We start from the raw sequence: 13337 nt of genomic DNA, 5'->3' as shown, positions 1-13337 counted from the left end.
CTCAATCCTTTCTTACCAGGGTATGTCTCCAAACTATATACTATAATTCAAGGCATTCACAGCCCCCCTCTTGATCATGTTAAAACTGCATGGGAAGCAGAATTACAGTCAGACATCTCAGATGAAGCATGGCAGGCAGCAATTGAGAACATCCACAATTCCTCAATCTGTGTGAGACATGGCTTACTTCAATTTAAAGTTTTACATCGTTTACATCTCTGCAGAAGCAAACTCGCCAGAATATACCCAGGCACAGACCCCACCTGCCAAAAATGTTCCAACGCCCCTGCCACCTATCTCATATGTTTTATTCATGTCAATCAATTGCCCCCTTTTGGTCCTCAATATTTGATACATTGTCACAGATGTGTGGTCAGGACATATCACCAAATCCTATGGCCGCCATTTTTGGTGTTGTCCCGAGAGAGTTACTCCTCCCAAATGGGCAGTCACAAGCTTTGGCCTAGGCACTGCTTCTTGCCCGCAGGCTCCTCCTTCTTAAGTGGAAGGACAGAAACCCACCATCACATGGCCAATGGGTTAAGGATGTCTTGGCACACCTTAAACTAGAGAAACTCAGATGCAGTAGTAGAGGCTCTTCTCAGAAATACAACAGGGTATGGCAGCCCTTCTTAGACTACTTCTGTAATTCCTTCCCCTCAGCCAGTCTCATGAATTAAAAGCCTTCCACCTCCCCCCTCCTTCCCACCAACCTTTCTCTTTTGTTTGTTTTGTTTTGTTTATTTTAACTCTTGTCTTTCTTTTTCTCTCTCTTTCTTCATTTTTCTTGCTTAGTATTATTATTATTATTACCATTATTATTATTAGTATTATCTGTATCTGTGTTTGTTTACTACCTGTCTGTATTGTATTTGTCTTGTTTCATGTGTGTGTAAATTTGTGGCATTTGTGATACATGGACTTCACTGAAAGCATTTTGATTCATGCTTACGTTTTTACTTTGTCAATGTATATGCAACTGTTCGTGTGAAACTCAATAAAAATAATTGAATATAAGGTTGACTGGAGAAAAACAGTCTAAATATATATCAGGTTTAACAGCGATTTCTAATACCCACGTCTGATTTTCTTTGGATTAAACGGTCATAATATGCATTTACATACAACTGTACATCCGCAATTATAAATTAGACTATATTGAATGTGATTTATGGGTGTGTTTTCGATAAAGAAATGATCACTTTTGCAAAGATCCTCGTGACTCTGCGTTGTTATTTATCTGATCTGGACCCTACATAGTATTTGATTCCCATGTTTGGATGTGTTTTGTATATCTAATATTATTGTTTATGCCTACTATTTGGAGACAAGACTATAAAATAAATGATTTATGGGAGGGTTACATACGCCTATAAAATAACAAACAGTTTTCACCTGCCAAAAATTGATTGAAGGCCAAATACAGTTACTGAAAGCTGACTTCTGCCTAAATATGACTTGATCTCATTCATAAGCTTCATAATATAAACACTAGAGCTCACAGGACAGTTTGGAACTCTTTTAAAAGACCATTACAACACAAAATAAGGCATTTTCACCTGCCAAAAATTTATTTGAGGCCAATTACAGTTACTGAAAGGTTATTTCTGCCTAAATATGACTTGATCTCATTCTTGAGTCCTGTTCACATAACCACGCCCCCAGCCCGCTGACGTAATTAGGTCTTGCTTTAGACCAGCAAAGACTCCCGTTCTGAGGCTCGGGGCTGGAGCTTAGCTCCAGCTCTGTGGAAAAGGGGTATAAGTGTCCTCTGTTAGAGGATAAATCAGTGCTTATTGAGGGCAGAAGGTGATTAATTTTGTCCCTAATAGTTACAATTTTATCATTAAAGAAACTCATGAAGTCATCAATACTGAGAGTTAAAGGAATACATGGATCAGTAGTGTCAATTTAGCCAAAATGCTGAAACGAAACCTTGGACTGTTTTTATTCTCCTCTATTAGTGATGAGTATGGTGTTACAGAGGGCTTTCTTATATGTTTTAAGACTGTCTTGCCAGGCTAAGTGAGATTCTTCTAATTTGGTGGAACGCCTTCTAATCCTTGTTCTCAGTGAGTCTGCAGCACTATCGACAATACAGTCAATCTGGGGGGGACTGAAGTCAGAATAAGTCATCTCTGTTGTATTGAGACATGGTATTGAGTTCAGCACTGATGGAATTATTTCTTTAAATTTAGTGACAACACCATCAGACAGACATCTAGTAAGAACATGTCTGTCTAATGGTGTATAGTCCAGTAATAGAAATTCAAACGTTATTAAATAATGGTCTGATAAAGAAAACTATTAAATGTTCAACCTCAATACCATATGTCAGAACAAGGTCGAGGGTGTGGTTATAACAGTGAGTGAGTTCATTCACATTTTGAGAGAAGCCAATTTAATCTAATAATGCAATAAACGCAGTGTTAAGGCTATCATTCTCAACATCCACATGAATGTTAAAGTCACCTACTATAATTATTTTATCAGTACTGAGGACTAAATTTGATAAAAATTGGACGGTATATTACAACAAATAAAACTGGCTGTAAGGTTTTCCAGGTTGGGTGAGAACAAGACTTTCAAATGATTTATAACTAAGTTTAGGTCTGGGGTTGATTGTTAAGTCTGAGTTAAAAATGGCTGCAACTCCACCTCCTTGGCCTGTGTCTCGAGGAATGTGAGTATTAATATGACTGGGAGGAGTGGATTCATTTAGGCTGACATATTCTTCCTGACACAGCCAGGTTTCAGTAAGACAGAATAAGTCAATATGATGATCTGATATATCACTGATTAATACACCTTTAGAGGAGAGAGATCTAGTGTTTAAGAGTCCACATTCAACTCTCTTATTTTGATGATCTATTGCTGAAGTGGTATTAATTTTCATCAGATTTTTGTGAATATTTCACTTTTTTTGTGGCAGATGATTCTGACATGGGTATTTGCTTTATTTTATCACAAAGCTCTTGCTTTTGTTTTCCCTAAATTAGTATTTCAGCTACTGCACTCATGCATTCTTTGACAACCCCTCCATCATTAAACAGCTTTTTGTGTTGACCCAAAATCCAAGCAACTCTGAGGGAACACTCATGAGCAATGTGTGGCTCAGGATCCTGGTGGACTGGTCATATTGAACTACTTATTTTCTGTGATCTCACTTCAGACTTGAGCGGGTATGTTTTTTCAAAACCTGTATGTTTTGTCTCATAATGGCGTTTCACATTGGCACTTTTAATAAGTGCCACGGTTTCTGAGCATATGAGACACACTGGTTTAGTGCTCCCAGTGGGAAGTATGAACAGGAATGAGTCTGTCCACTCTGGATTAAAGGCTATATTTTCACTGTCCACTTTTATTTTTTTGGAAAGCGCCATTTGTTCCTTATTTTTCTCTCTCTTTCTCCGGCTCACCCGCCTTTTCTCAACTTTCTCAGGCTCAGTCGTCTTTTTCTCTCACTTTCTCCATCTCACTCGTCTTTTTTCAACTTTCTCCATCTCACCCGTTGTTTTCTCTCCCTTTCTCTGTCTCACCCGTCTTATTCTCAACTTTCTATCGCTTTCTTTCTTTTTCTTTCTACCGTCTTTTTATGTGTAACTTGCCACTAACTCTCTCATCTGTTTGCACTGTAGAGTCGCAATGTTTACCACCTGGAATGCACAGACTTGATTGGCATCACGTGGGATGGCTTAACTCACATGTAATTGGTCTGTACATTTCCTCATCCACTAAACCACTACCGTAAAGACTATAGAAGCTATGCTGGGTTAAAATAGAAGCAAAACAAATCATAACCTTCTGTTTTGGTATGGGACAGCTTCTGGGTCCGGACCCGGACCGCGGTCTGCCTGTTAGTGACCTCTGGTCTACACCCATCTTTTGACTGTATCCTTTGGCTAGATACTGTGCTAGATTCTTCCTCAATCTAGAAGGATATCATGAAGGCTCTTGGTTGATTTCACCGTGTGTTTGGCTGCTCACTTCAGGCATAACTACTGGATCTTGACTCTGAGCATGCTCCGTACTCACATCAGTATTCCTTCCAGTCCTGCTAGCTCTATTCTGCAGCTCAAAGTCTTCATCATCAGGCGTCAAGTCAGTCTGTATCTGCCACTCAACTGTTTTGTTCACAAATTTGACCACTATCAGGATTAAGGAAAATGTAGGCTGGGCTATAAGATTCCCCTCTCAAACTTTGAGTCCAATTTTTTCTTGTCCTGTTTATAGGCATAACACACTGACCCAAATTTTTCATCCTGGAAAAGTTAGGCCGTTTTTCTGTCAGCATTAAGTAAGGTGTCTGTTTTGTGTGCTTGTTAAACCAAGTCTTTTGGTAACTCACTCTCTATTAGCAAACACCTAGCCATGTTGAACAGGGAGCGCCAATTTCACTCAGCAGTACCATTTTGGTGTGGCTAGTACAAACCACATCTGGGCCTGATTTACTAAAGGTCTGTGTGTGTAAAAACGTATGCAAACTTGACATCACACGCAAAATATGTGCAAAATATGTCCAAACCTGAAGGTATTTTTTCTGACGGTAACTGCGTCTATGAATAATACCTTTGAAGGGCAGATATTAACTGGCTGTGCACTGCACTGAGATGTTTTCTGTTACTGTAGAGAGGAGGAACGGAAGCACAATGACAGAATACGCACATGATGGATTTTTTGCACCCCTGTTAATATTTTCAGAGTGGAATATTTGCACAATCGACTCACAAAAGGTAATTATTTAGTTATCCAAACAAACAATGCTGCAGTCACTTTTTTTTTAATATATATATATAAAAGGAACTATAAATTAACTCTTGCATGTGCGCCCTATAAGACTGTGGCTGCTGCGCTGCCCTCACTGTTTGGTTCCAACTTTGTTGTCCGTCAACATCAAGCTATTAACTAACGTTTAAATAATCGATTCTTGACTTTTGTGAATCGATGCAGAGTCATCACTGTCAGCATTGCGATGCACGGTATAACCAAGACATTTCCCCACCCCTAGACAAAACACTTGAAAAGTTATTGAAAGACAGGGCTAATACGACAGCCGAAGCGGTCATTATGCTGCTTTACCTAACCATGTACTTCTACCAGCTTGCTTAATGAACTGAATTACATGATTAGCAGTCGCATGAACAGAAAAAACGGGGTGAGGTATGAAGCTGTTGTTAATACTTGGAGTAATAAGCGCTCATAGGCAGACAGTCTATTATCAGACGCTTTTCCTCATATTATTTGCTAGTTGCAATGCCAATCGAATATTTATTTATTTATTTAAACATTTTATATCCCAAAATGCAACATTAAACACAGCCATATTTTTAACAGTGTGGGATGCTTTCTTTAAGGATAACCTTGCCACAATTAACAAGGCTTCTATCAGATACTGCAGCTGAACTCGGCAGAATTTAACTAAATTGATATCATTACCTGTGAGGATTTGCTTCCTCAGCTGAGAAGAGACTGCAGCAGCAGGTAGAGAAGAGGGTAGGGAGGGACTCATATCGGGTAATAACAGGAGACTACCGTTGAGGCTGCAGGGACTATAGGTCCCGGGTTCTGTGCGGCGTGACGTTAGTCTGGAGCGTGCTGACAGCAGTGGAAGCAGCTGGATCCAGCAGTAGCGCTGAAGTTGAAGTTTGGAGAAGACAGCTGGAGCGGGATTTTTTTAAGTTGGAAGCGGACATCCACGTCACGTAGGAAGGATTGGATGCCGAGCAGAGCTCCGAGAACGGAGTCTCGTCTGAGGCTCGGTGTGTAGACGGAGTCTTGCCCGTTTAGCCGGGATGGCTAACGCTAGTGGAGGCAGGTGTATGCGCATTTACGGCAGTGTGAGGGCAGTTCTTCTTTGACATGCAACATTGAAGCAAGGGTGAGGATCTTAACCACCATCAATTATCCAGCTCAAGAAGCGACGTGGATTGTTATCTTCTCCTTTTTGTTTTCTACTGTAATGCTTGACTTTTGACAGGCTCACGACATGTTCATAGAGCAGTGATAATCACTATTTTTTTCACAAGAGCCACATTGGCAGAGCAAAATCAAGGGGAGAGCCACTTTTACAACAACATACCAAGTCACCTCTGCAAATGTGCATTTCTACATATAAATTGGACATCTCACAAAAAAAGAAACAACACAGCCAATACATTTTCAATTAAGACCATATTTACCTTAAAACTGGGATGAGTGGAAGCTGGCATGCATGTCCTTGACTTTCTTCATGTTGTATTTGTAGTTTGTTGTTGCAATCACAGTGAGGCATTCAAGATGAGCATGGGTCAGTCGGTTTTTCTGTTTTCTCTTGATATTGTTCATGGTTGAAAATGTTGACTCACAGGTGCTCATGAAGAACTTGGAGAATGTCATTTGTTTGCATCTCAATTATTTCACTCTCCAGAGCGGCACGATTACCAGGGCAGAGCTGTGTGATGGTTGGAGTGAGAGAGGATACATTAACATGGAAGGGGTTTTCAATAAAAATGAAAATCGCCTTATGTTCATCCACATGAATCTGGATTCAAACTCACCCTTCAGCTCCTCCAAAACTTCAACAAATCCTCTGTAGCTGAAGTGCTGCTGAAGAGATGGGTCACTTGTAGTTGTTGCTCTGAGTTTTGGGAAGTGGATGAGTTCTCTGTCAGGTATCCACAGAGCAGTTATTTTGTTTTGGAATGCTCTGACTGACTTCAGCATGTCACTTGGAAGCTTGTCTCTCCCTTGGAGCTGCAAGTTGATAGCGTTCAAGTGACAGGTAATGTCAGTAAGGAGGGTGTAGATATATGCTATGAATTGGCCACTGCTAAAATATCACATAAGGGGATTAATTACTTTGTTGTTTGTTTCATATAAATATGTGGTCCTATGTGTAACAATCTGAAAGCAGTAAGCTTGTTGTGTAATAAGAATGCATGAAGACAGTTTACCCTGAAGTGTAATTAAATAGGTAGATTCTGGATGTTGACACGTCCCACTTGCATAGGTTAAAGGTTTATTATTAACAGGAGAGCGGGGTCAAACATTCAGTCAGAGCCCTGACCATCCTTTGTTAAACAATGCAGAACTAACCATAAAACCCCCACAGGAGGTCTGGTGATTGTGTAGTTTCAGAAGAACTAACCATAAAACCCCCACAGGAGGTCTGGTGATTGTGTAGTTTCAGAAGAAGGGGGTCACATGGAAGTCACTATTGCGCCTGTTTAAGGAGGTCACAGGAAGGTCACATATCCTGGACTGTGAGAAGATGGAGGATGGAGTCAGATCAACAGCCAATCAGGAGACGACAGCACCTCACACATTATATCTGATTGTATTTTTGTATAAAAGGGGTCAGGGAAAGGATAGCAGTCGGACTTCATGAACTGACACACACTGTTGTTCATCAGGGACAGGAAGATCTCGACCCAGAGCTCTGTATGTTTTATTCATTTACTGCTAAATAAAATAGCCTGTGAGACCGCTCATCTTCTCCTATCCTTTCATTTAACGAACACACAGACTGAGCTAACACATAGCGTATGATTTAGCAAGTAGAATTAGCTCAAGTCGAAACAAGGGCCAGCTGTATGATCCAGTGTGGGTCTTTCAAGTCTGGCTGGTGTTTCCCCTTGCTGTCCAAGAAAGTGTTGATTTCAGGAAGGAGGCTCAGGAACTGCTCCAGCACCTTTCCACGGGACTAAATCGCTGCACCTTTCCACGGGACTAAATCGCTGTACTCTGTGTCATAGTCTTGAATTAACTGTCTGAACTGGCTGTGCTTTAGTGCTCTTTAAACAATGTAATTGACCACATGCACAACCCTTTCACATCACATTTTGGAATTCATTGTTTCTGAGCTTTGACACTAGTGCCTCCTGATGGATGATGCAGTGGAAGGTAATGAAATTGGGCATTCATCTCTTTTTTTCATGACAACAAGACCCTTCTCTTTGCCTCGCATGCTTGGGGCACCATCAGTACACACACTTGCAAGTTTGGACCAGTTGAGATGATTTTCCTCGAAAAAATACCAAAAGTGCATTCAGAATATCCTCACCTCTTGTTTGGCCATGGAGTGGTAGTAAGCACAACATTTCCTCTCGAAAAGAGTTTTCTTTTGGGAATCTCACCCAAACGCACAGCTGAGCAACATCGGTGACGTCTGTGCTTTCATCCACTGCGATGCTGAAACAAGGTGCTGCGCACAGATCAGCCAACAACTGGTCAACAACTTTCCGATGTCTTCCATCCGCCTCATTATTGTTGAATCAGACAACCTTAATCCTTTCATTTGTTTAAGGATTGTGTCCTTGTTGTCAAAGTCTGTGAACAGTATTTCTGCTGAAGCCAAAAAAGCAGTCTCTTACTATTTCTGAGTCTGAGAAAGTTTTTTTGGCCCGTGGCAAAATCAACGCTATCTCAAAAGATGCCTCTGTTAAAGTTTCTGCAGTGGAGGTGGTCCTGTGGATATGATTTTGCTGCTCACAAAGTGAAGCAGTGTGCTGTGCTATTTTCCTCTTTCTGAGTTCACTGCCAAGCGGATAACTTTCATTGAATTTTGGATGCGCCGTTTTGAAATGGCGCTCCAAGTTGCTTCGTTTGAAACAGGCGCGGGTTTGTTGAGAACGCTGGATGCTTCCATGTTAACCAACTACAGACCTATTGTTGTAGAGTGACTATTGTGTTCTGTTACAGTTGAATACCTATAGAGGGCGCACCTGGATTGGAGTATCTTATGATTAGGCAGTCTGTGTGTATGCAAAGAAGACATGCTAAAATGGTACTAACACGTTGGTCATGTACTATGCCGTGATGGGTCCTGCAAATAAAGTCAGCTCAACGAAGTATATGTTGCACTTCTATTAATTGATATCCGATGATATCACATCGGCGACAAGGATAAAAGCCTGAAGTGAAACGGCGAGTTAAGACTGCGGGCGCGGTGCTGGCTGAGTTAGCGAGTGACCTGAAGCTAGGCTAGTGCTAACAGTCCGACCGTGAACTACAGACGTTGTGCTGACGGCGTGAAGGAAGCTGGACGCTCTCTGTAAGGAAAAACCATGGCTGCCACAGTGGGGTCGGTGTCACCTTTTGATTGCAAGTCACAGACTTGGGAAGAGTACTGTGAGATTTTCGACCATTTCTTCGTGGCAAATGACATCGACAATGAAGAAAAGAAACAAGCTGTGCTGCTGAGTGGAGTAGGCGCGCAGACATATGCACTGATGAGAAACCTGCTCAGTCCCGACAAACCCGGAGATAAGTCTTACGGTGACCTGGTAAGGCTGTTTAGAAATCATTTTCACCTTAAACCTAGTGAAATAATGCAACGATGGAAGTTTAATACACGAAACAGAAAGTCTGACGAGACTGTGGGTGACTATGTGGCAGAGCTAAGGAAGCTAGCGCAGGACTGTAATTATGGGGAATCTTTGACGGCGATGCTGAGAGACCGTCTTGTGTGCGGCATAAATGACGACAGGATTCAGCGGAGGCTGCTGTCGGAGGATGGTTTGACTTTTGACAAAGCCCTCAAGTTTGCGCAGGCCATGGAGGCGGCAAACAGAGACATTGTGGATTTACATGGCATGAAGGAGCAGGGCAAATGGAGCCGTGCGGCGGGCTCTGTCAACAAAGTGAACGACATGCGTTCAAAACTTCAGCAGGAAATGAAGAAGTGCTACAGATGTGGAGGTGACAACCATCTGGCTAAGGTCTGCAGGTTTGCCAATGAAAAGTGCCACGTTTGTGGTAAAGTGGGACACATAAAGAGGGCCTGCAGGATGACAATAGGGGGAAAGAAAAAGGCTAAGCACTTTAAAGGGGATGAGAGGCAGGAAGGGAGTGATAGTGATAGTGAGGATGTTTCCACTATATATCACATTAAGGATAGGGCAATGACCATGTACAACATAAATGAAGAGATAATCATCCCCAGAGAAGAGCCCATAAAAAAGTACGTACCATGGCCATAAAGTGCCCGTATTAGGAGCGACAAAGGTCAAAGTTGAACACGAAGGCATTGCTAAGATGTTAGCAGTGGTGGTTGTCAAAGGTTCAGGGACAAGTCTACTGGGACGAGGTTGGCTTAAAGCTCTCAAAGTGGACTGGCAACCTGTACACAAGATAGAGGACAGAGAAAACAATCTACAGGAAGTACTTTCAAGGCATGAAGCAGTGTTCTAAGCAGAGCTAGGGATGTTAAAAGGCTTCACTGCAAAAATACATGTAGCTAGTGATGCCACACCCTGTTTCTACAAGCCAAGGTCAGTGCCTTTTGCAATGAAAAAGAAAGTCGAGCAACAGATAGAGAGGCTCTTATATGAGAAAATCATAGAGCCAGTGAAGTTCTCAGAATGGCTTGCACCCATTGTACCAGTTTTAAAACCAGACTCCAGAGCGAGAATTTGTGGTGACTATAAACTCACCATAAACAAAGTGTCACCTATTGAGCAGTACCCCATTCCAAAAATGGAGGACATGATAGCCTGTTTAACTGGAGGAGAGACATATACCAAGTTAGACATGAGCCATGCATATCAGCAAATAGTACTGGATGAGGAATCACGAAATATGTCACAGTGATCACACATAAGGGACTGTTCACATACACAAGGTTACCTTTTGGGGTGAGCTCCAGTCCAGCCATCTCTCAGCGTACTATGGAGGGTGTGCTGCAGGGATTGGCAAATGTGGCAGTGTATTTGGACGACATCATTCTGACAGGGAAAGATAGTAAAGATCACCTGCAAACACTGGATCAAGTACTACATCGACTGGAGGATGCAGGACTTTGCTTAAAAAGGAGCAAGTGTGAGTTTATGGACAAAGAAGTTACATTCTTAGGACATCAAGTGGACAAGGCAGGGTTGCATCCGTTGCCAGCAAAAGTGAAAGCAGTTCAGGAGGCTCCCACTCCCACATCAGTAATGGAGCTAAAAGCTTATTTGGGACTGTTGAAGTTCTACAATAAATTCCTGCCAAATCTGTCGACATTACTGGCACCTATGCACAAACTGTTGAGGAAGGATGAACTGTGGTCTTGGGGACCCAAGCAAAATAAAGCTTTCAAGCAGTCAAAAGAGCTTTTGCAATCGAGCAGTGTGTTAGTGCACTATGATGAACAAAAAGAACTGATACTGTGCTGTGACGCTTCTCCATATGGAGTTGGAGCAGTGCTGGCTCACCGCATGTCAGATGGAACAGAGAAACCTATAGGGTTTGCATCACGCACACTTTCAGCGGCAGAACATAATTACTCCCAGCTCGATAAGGAGGGACTAGCTGTCATTTTTGGAGTATCAATATGGAAGTAAATTTGTGATTTATACAGATCACAAGCCCTTGCTAGGCTTATTCCATGAGATGAAAGCGGTGCCACAGATGGCATCCCAGAGGATAATGAGATGGGCTGTACTGTTAAGAGCATATGAGTATGTTATCATGTATAGAGCAGGTAAAAACAATGGTAACGCTGACGCTCTTAGCCGTCTCCCACTACCTGATACACCAAGTGTTCCAGCACCAGAGGAACATGTGTTAATGTTGGATCAGGAGCATCCACCACTGATGACTTCAGAGCAACTAAAAAAATGGACAGATAAGGATCCTATACTCTCACGAGTACGTGAGTATGTACTGAGAGAATGGCCAAAGAATCAGGACAGAGACTTTGTACATTATCGACAAAGACAACATGAGCTGAGTGTACAGGATGGTTGTGTGTTGTGGGGAGCCCGCATAGTGATACCGGAGAGGGGACGAGCTCCTATGATGGAACAGTTACACCAGTCACACCCGGGAATGAGCCGCATGAAATGCCTGGCACGAAGTTACATGTGGTGGCCACACATGGACAATGACATAGAGAATAAGGTAAAGTTATGCTCCACATGCCAAGAACACAGAAAGGCACCTGCTTGTGCACCACTCCACCCCTGGGAGTGGCCTGAGAAGCCATGGAGGAGGCTCCACATAGATTATGCAGGTCCCTTTATGGATAAAATGTTCTTAGTCATTGTGGATGCGCACTCAAAGTGGTTAAATGTGTATCCAGTAGCATCAGCTACATCAGCAAACACACTAAATTGCTTGAGAAACAGTGTCAGCACACATGGTATTCCAGAAATGATTGTGTCTGACAATGCACAGTGTTTTGTCAGTGAACAAACCAAAGAATTCATGACACGGAATGGAATCACACGTGTCACATCAGCACCGTACCACTGTTCATCTAACGGCTTAGCAGAAAGGGCTGTACAGACTTTTAAAGAACTCATGAAAAAGAGCAGCGGTGATACACTGGAGACAAGGTTAAATAGGGCTCTGTTTAGCTATTGCATCACTCCACAGTCAACTACTGGACTTTCACCTGCTGAGATGATGATGAGTCGGAAGTTGAGGTGTACATTGGATCTCATACATCCTGACTTTAAAAAAAAGGTGGAGTCAAAACAAGCAAGCCAAAAAACCCACCATGACAAACACGCAAAAGAGCGCAACTTTGCAACAGGAGACTCTATCTATACCAAAAACTATGGATGTGGACCTAAATGGATACCAGGACTGATACAGGAGATCACGGGACCAGTGTCTTATACAGTGCTGCTGGGAAATGGTAAAGTTGTCAGGAGACACGTGGATCAACTGTTCAGCAGACAGGAGCAAGATCTGCCAATTCTGATACCAGATATTACACCTGAGGAGCATGTGGTACCTCCAACAGTAACCAACATAGGACCAGAGGACACAAACACTACACCAGTGGATGACAAAGCTTCCCTTACTGTGAAGCAAAACAAGGAGGACAGTACACCTGGTGGTTCGCCCACTGAGGAGCTGTTCAGATCTCAAAGACACAAGAGATCACCAGCTCATTTCAAAGACTTTGTGGTTAAGTGAAAAGGCATGTTTAAGATGCAGAGACAAGATTGTGTTTTCTTTAAGTTGAGTACGGTAGTAATGTTAAACACACATTTGTCATATTTTGGGATGAGACTATAAAAAACATTTTTTTAAAAACAAGATATATTTGTTATCTGATTTATACATGCATATTGTTGGGGCATGCTGTATTTTATTCTCTTACAAGATTAGAAGAAAAGTCATAAGAGGATGTTTGTTGCTGTTTTTAGGCAAACAGTGATTTATTATAGTTATGTAGTGTTGGATTACATACAAACTGTGGTGTAGTTTGAATTTAACAGGGGAGGGATGTTGTAGAGTGACTATTGTGTTCTGTTACAGTTGAATACCTATAGAGGGCGCACCTGGATTGGAGTATTTTATGATTAGGCAGTCTGTGTGTATGCAAAGAAGACATGCTAAAATGGTACTAACACGTTGGTCATGTA

General features: G+C 42.0%; 1 pseudogene; it reads left to right on the top strand.

The window, feature by feature from the left end:
• The first annotated feature begins 10014 nt into the window (after positions 1-10014).
• Positions 10015-12898, top strand: LOC133983296 (uncharacterized protein K02A2.6-like; annotated as a pseudogene).
• The last annotated feature ends 439 nt before the right edge of the window (positions 12899-13337 follow it).

The sequence above is a fragment of the Scomber scombrus genome, chromosome 7 (genome assembly GCF_963691925.1).
Source record: "Scomber scombrus chromosome 7, fScoSco1.1, whole genome shotgun sequence".
In the NCBI taxonomy this organism is placed as follows: Eukaryota; Metazoa; Chordata; class Actinopteri; order Scombriformes; family Scombridae; genus Scomber; species Scomber scombrus.
The sequence above is the reverse complement of the archived record's forward strand: the minus strand, read 5'-3'. Positions and strand labels throughout refer to the sequence as shown.